We start from the raw sequence: 6,886 nt of genomic DNA, 5'->3' as shown, positions 1-6,886 counted from the left end.
GTTATTGTTTTTAGATTTTTTAAATCTGTGCGTGTGTGTGTGTGTGTGTGTGTGTGCATTGCTGATACAAACCCAGGGCCTTGGTATACTACGATGGAGGTACAGCCCTAGCCTTTGAAATGTCACTTTATTATGCAATAAATTGTTACATATACATGGCTCTGTTTCTCTGTTCTGATTTATTTATCCTTTTTCTATGCTGTTGTAATAACACCCTGTTCTGATTATCATAACTTCATTACATTTTTTAATGGTATATGTTTTGATAACTGGTAGGTCAATTTCCAATACATTATCCTTTTCTCCAAATATTTTAGATCTTCTAATATATTTTCTTTTCCAGATAAATTTTATAATTTTGTCGTATTCCACAAATATATCTCAATAGAATTTTTCCTGGGATTATATTGACTTTGTGAATTGCATTAAGGAAGTAAGGATCGTTAGAGTATTGAATTTTCTCACTCAACATGATGGCTTACTACTTTACTCAATTCCTTTTAAAAATGTCCTTCAGTAAAATACTGTTTCCTGTCAATATTTCTGACATGCGTTTAAAGATTTTTCTAGGCACATTGCTTCTTAGTAGGCAGCTGTGAGAGTTTTTTTTTTTTTCTGTTACTGCTTCTAACTGATTATTGACTTCAAATAGGAAAGCTATGGATTTATGTTTTAAATCTGGTATATTATTAAATTGTATTTAATATTGCTAACAGTTTTTCAGTTGATTATTTTAGATATTTTTAGATAGATAATTATCTGTAGAGATAAAGAAAGTAATGTTGGATGGAAGTATTTTTAACAGGTACCCTTGTGATTTTAAAGTGGATACTTCTAATATTTCAACTTTAAGGCATTTATGATATATTTCTATATTATATCCTTTGTCAATTTCAATAGGTTGTTCCTGTTTCTATAGCACTGTCAAACAGGAATGAGTGGTTAATTTATAAATTGCTTTTGAAATTTAGCAAGCTCATTTTATTTCATTTGTAATATTTTACTATAGTGAATTACTTGAAAAAATATCCTCATATTAAGTCACTTTTCATCTTTGGTCAATCATAATTAAATCATATAAAGTATTCTTTAGTACACTATAAAATGTAACTTGATAAAGTTTTATTGAGGCTTTTCATAAAGTGTTTGGATCACTAGGATTTTTTGGAATTCTTTTTAGCAAGCGCCAGCTTCAGAATCATGTTGTCCTCAGGGAGTGAGGCTGAAGGACTTCCTGTCATCATTCTCTCGCTGGAGAGCCCTGTAAATGACGCCTGGATTATGGTTTTAGAAGTTGGTAGAGATCACCTGTAACACCACTTAATCCTTATGCATTTTTGTAGTATAATTTAACTGCCTTCTATATTTCTCTTCTGATTCTCAACCTATAGAGGTCTCTTTCTTCTTTTTGTTAGTGGTTTATTTTTCTTTAGAGATGGTCTTTTCAACACAAACTTTCAGCTTTCCTGTGTCTATTTCCTTTTGTTACTTCAAGCATGTCTCCATATCTGTGTCTATATATGCATCTTCATTTTTTTTGCCTTTTGTAATTTGTATTTTCTTTCCTTTAAAATTACAAATGTGATTACATTTGTAAAAGATACATCTAATTGATATTTCTCAAGAATCAGCTTTTGGTTTTCTGGATTGTTAATCTTAAAACTTTTTTCTAATGACTCATTTTTCTCTTTCCTATTGATTTGTTCATTTTATTTCAAGTAGTGTTATTTTTTGATTCTCTTTCTAACTTCATGGGTGAATGTTTCATTTCGTTACTTTTAACTTCTTTTAGTTCATTTGTAAAAGATACATCTAATTGATATTTCTCAAGAATCAGCTTTTGGTTTTCTGGATTGTTTATCTTAAAACTTTTTTTCTAATGACTCATTTTTCTCTTTCCTATTGATTTGTTCATTTTATTTCAAGAAGTGTTATTTTTTGATTGTCTTTCTAACTTCATGGGTGAATGCTTCATTTCGTTACTTTTAACTTCTAAAAATTTCATTTAAATCTATACAGTTTCCTCTTTATTCAGTCCATATGTTCAGAATTGCAATGCTTCTATTTAATTAATTTCTGAATAAATTCCAGTTGAATTTTGATTTCCTCTTTATCTAAGATCTCTTTATTCAGTCCATATGTTCAGAATTGCAATGCTTCTATTTAATTAATTTCTGAATAAATTGCAGTTGAATTTTGATTTCCTCTTTATCTAAGAATTACTTATATGTGGGCTTGAAAATTTATAGGTGATTAAATTTGTTAACTTTTAATTTTATTTCATTGTGATCAGAAAAAAATGTGGCTGTAATTTCTATTTGAGAGGAGGATATTTACATGCCCTTAGGGATTGATACTCTTTTAAGTTTTATAAATGTTTACTGGACTTTTAAAAAGCAAGTGGAAAAATGGAGACCTGAGATGGAGAAAATCATAGGGATGATCTGAAGCATCTGTCAAGCAACTAGCTGGATGTACAATGACAACATTTTAGCTACAAAACTGAGGTCCTAACAGACGTGGGTGCAAACAGATTGAGAATGGAAGAAGATCAAGATTGAGCTCTTGGACTCTCCAACATTAAGAGGTTGGAGGGAAGATACGGGAACCACTGAGAGACTGAAAAGAATCTAGTAAAGGAGGCAGAGAAAAGCTAAACACTTCTATGGTTTAGTTATGGAGAAAATCATAGGGATGATCTGAAGCATCTGTCAAGCAACTAGCTGGATGTACAATGACAGCATTTTAGCTACAAAACTGAGGTCCTAGCAGACGTGGGTGCAAACAGATTGAGAATGGAAGAAGATCAAGACTGAGCTTTTGGACTCTCCAACATTAGAGGTTGGAGGGAAGATACGGGAACCACTGAGAGACTGAAAAGAATCTAGTAAAGGAGGCAAAGAAAAGCTAAACACTTTTATGGTTTAGAAAAAAGATCACTCAGGGAGGAAGAATTAGTTGCTTCACATGCTGCAGATGGGCCAGGCAAGAAATGAACTGAAAAGCTGGGTGTAGTGGTACATGCCTGTTATCCCAACACTGGGAGGCTGAGGCAGGAGGATTGTAAGTTTGATTGCAGTCTGAGTAATTTAGTGTCTCAAAATTTACTTTTTTTTCTTTCCCGGTACAGGGGATCAAACTCGGGTCTTTGTGTTTGCAAGGCAGGCGGCCAAACTACTGAGCTAAATCCCCAGCCCTGTTAGTGTCTCAAAATTTAAACAGTGATGACGCCCTGGGTCCAATAAGTTCTGATGGAATGCAAGTATGATTTTTAGTTTAGGCATTGTCTTCAGTAGTTTTGAACTATGACAGAAAAGTTGAGGAGTTGCAATGAGACCATATACCCACAGAGCGTAAATAGTTCCTTTCTGGCCTTTAGAGCCCAAGTTTGCTAACCCCGACACATTTTAGTTCCTCTGAGAGTAAATTGACTATTCCTCTGAACTCCTGTAGTTTTTAATTTTCTGAAAGTCTTCTGATGCTTTTAATTTACTATCATGTATTGTTAGTTTTAGGTGAAGGTATTTTGCTTCCCAATTATATTACAACCTTTTCAAAGGCAGAAAGTCTATACTACTTTTCTTTGTTTTACCACTGTGTTGTGCAGGGGGGAAAACGATATAATACGAATATTCATTAATTTTTGTGTTACTTTAGTTTTAGGTGAAGGTATTTTGCTTCCCAATTATATTACAACCTTTTCAAAGGCAGAAAGTCCACACTACTTTTCTTTGTTTTACCACTGTGTTGTGCAGGGGGGGAAAGATATAATATGAATATTCATTAATTTTTGTGTTATGTGTTTGCAGATGAGGTTGCTTGCCACACCCATAGCTTCTAGAAGGGCCAGGATTAAATGCCAAGTGATTCTATCCCAGGCCAGTGGCTGTTCAGAGTCTGTCTTCAGAGTATGCACTAAGACGCTGAGTGGATGCTGTTGGCAACCTCTGGGAGCATTGCCTCTCACCAACGCGAGACTCTTCTTGCAGGGTGAGATTGCCAACCTCCCCGCCTAGTCTCTGCCAGGCTGCTGAAAGCACTCCTCCATCTGCGTAGAGGGTACTAGTGAGGAGTCCCACCTCTAACACTGCAGCATTCCACTTTTACAGGGATAACGTGTTCTGGAGATTTGATTGAGACGTGAACCTTCCTAAGGTCCTCAGCCAGATTTCCTAAGGCAGACGCTGAGAGATGGGGAATTGTCAGGCATGGAATTTACTGGGGGAGTGCTCTTGTCTGCTGCATACCCTTTAGAGCAGAAACTGTCCTGTAATCACTTTTGTCTCTCTCTCTCTCTCTCTCTCTCTCTCTCTCTCTTTCTTTCATAGCTGTATCATTTTTTCCTTTGTGAAAATACCCTTGGGAGTGCTGATTAACTCTGTTACTTAATGCACAGGCTTCAGAATTGTGAGATGGAGCTAGAGGAGAAAGAGACTTCCTTTGGAGAAAAAAAAAGTATGGCATCACCTCAGGACAGAGTAGCTATGTGTGACCTTGAACGGTCCTCTGTTGGGTAGAGGTAAAATTGATAATGGCTTTCCCACGGGTACTCAGATTGTGAGGCAGTACACGCTGCCTTAGAACTGCAAATGCTAGCACAGAGGGTGCACCAGGAGGTCTGACTGACAGCACTGCTTTGGCTCTTCTAAGGAGCCTACTGTGCTCCCAGCTGCTGCCTTTCAGAACTCATGTTTCTCTTCTCAACCATTCCCCATTGTGGCGAACTAAACCAGCCTTGGACTCTCAGTCAAGACCAACTGGCACCATGCCCGATAAGTCACCATCTGAATCCCTCCTGACATTGAGAATGAAGAAGAAAGAACACTTTGATGGTTTGTTCCAAAATCTGGAGCTTTAAACTCACATAGGTGTAGGGATGAGGAGGCCAGTATTGTGACATCCACAAAGAAGGGATAAAACCCACCAGGGTTAGGGAAAAATGGGGAGAGAATAGTGGTGCTAACAGATGGGAAAGAAGGTGCAGAGATACTGTGGAAGAATGGTTGAGATAAAAAAGACTAGAGAGAAGAAAAGACTTGGCGGAGACATTGAGTGTCATCTCCTTCACTTCCCAATGCCTGTCCCCATGAACATGTATTTGTCTCTGGAGCCCATCTATGATAACAGATATCATTTTTGCTCTCTAGAGCCTTATAACATTTAAAGAAGCATCACTCAGATGAGCTATCATACACAGAAGGTTGAGGGAGTAAGTGCAGAAGGATAAGTAAAGACAAAGCACAATATATTGCACACTATATTCCATGTCACCTGCTGCCCTTAGAAAGCATGAGATTCTTTCACATTCTCTGGACAGGCCCCTCTTACTTTTTGATCCAACAGAAAGAGTTTATGTTCCATGCAACTGAAACAGTCTTAACTACAACATGTCAACTTACGAGAAATATTTTCCAAAGCTTGGCAGGACAGACTCATCAGGTTTCTGGATCCTTGGGGAGTAAGATCAGAATCTACAGTGACCTTGTTAATATGGAGAAGAGATCGGAACCATGAACAATGAAGGGTAATGCAATTATGCAGAGGAGATAAAGACAACTCTTCAAAAATGCATAGGAAGGCAATGGGTTTCTTGAGATATGGCAGCAAGAGTAGTAACAGTAGAATAGAGACTGCATCTGGGACAACGTATGGTTCAGTGATTTAAGAAGTAAAGTTGGTACAGCGATAAACATAGCCAGAGCGCATTAATACTAGAGAAAATGTTTTTTATACTTACTGTTGTCAAATTCATACCCACAAAATGTATTCATAAATGCATATTTGTGTATGACCCCTTTCTAAAATAACAGATTTCTGTTCTCCTGTGTTTTATGGGATACAAGAGACAACACAGACAACATTTAGGTTCACTTCTAGACTTGAAGACTCAACGCAGAAACTTACACACAAACATGCCATTGGGATGCTTTAGAAGACAATGTTCTGCTAACTTCAAAACACTTAAAAATCTTCTCTGTTTTAAACAACAGCCAATATAAACCTTAAAGGTAAAGCTGAATTCAGGGTTTGTTTTGTCATGTGCTGGGATCCAGAGATAAGTCACTTAGCCTTTGGGATTCACAGGTTATTGACTAGAGCAAAGGGTGGGTTATAATAACCAGCAGTAGGGTTGCCTACTTTCCACTGGGCATGTTAGATTCAGATGGCTACAGTTATTTCCAGTCATATTTGGTTATCTCAACTCCCTTTGATGTCACATACAGGAGCCTCTTTGTGTTTTAATGTTTGTGATCCCTTGGCAGAAGTTGTTACCAGAGAACTTCAGAGTTCATTTGCAGTTGAAAATTACACAAGGAAATGTTAAAGCCATCAGGGGGAAAATATATAGTGTGGTGATAAAACTTGATTAATTCACGTTGTGTCCCTGGGCAAGTCACCTAACCTCTAAGGGCTTCAATTCCTTCCTATTTGTTGCAAGTGTTGGGAAGAATGGGGTGAAAACGGGAGGGCAGATGCTGGAGATGATTTCTAGTATTACTTTGAGCTATAAAAACTGATGCTTCTCTGAAACTGGGAGCCCATTTAATTTGTCTTTGGCACTGAGGTCTCTTACACGCAAGACAATGGCCAGCTTTTACCCATCTTCCCTGTGAAAAGAGAAGAAAGAGGCTGAACAAATCCTCCTCAGATTTAGGTTAAAGATAGTGAGGACTTTATAGGCTGTGAGAATTATTTATTGGTGTGAATTAACAGAGGGGAACTGGGACATTGGAACAGGAGCGATTTCCATTTCTCCCTGGACAAAGTAGGATCCTGCACTGAAGAGTACATTCCAGCAAGGGAGGGGAATAGGGCAGTGCTGGAGTGGGAGAGGAGTGAACACCCTACAATCCTGGGTGGGACTTGGAATTTGTGGTCCTGGGTT

Source organism: Fukomys damarensis, unplaced genomic scaffold, assembly GCF_012274545.1.
Source record: "Fukomys damarensis isolate Sample0158 unplaced genomic scaffold, DMR_v1.0_HiC HiC_scaffold_30, whole genome shotgun sequence".
Classification (NCBI taxonomy): domain Eukaryota; kingdom Metazoa; phylum Chordata; class Mammalia; order Rodentia; family Bathyergidae; genus Fukomys; species Fukomys damarensis.
This window is presented reverse-complemented; position numbering follows the sequence as displayed.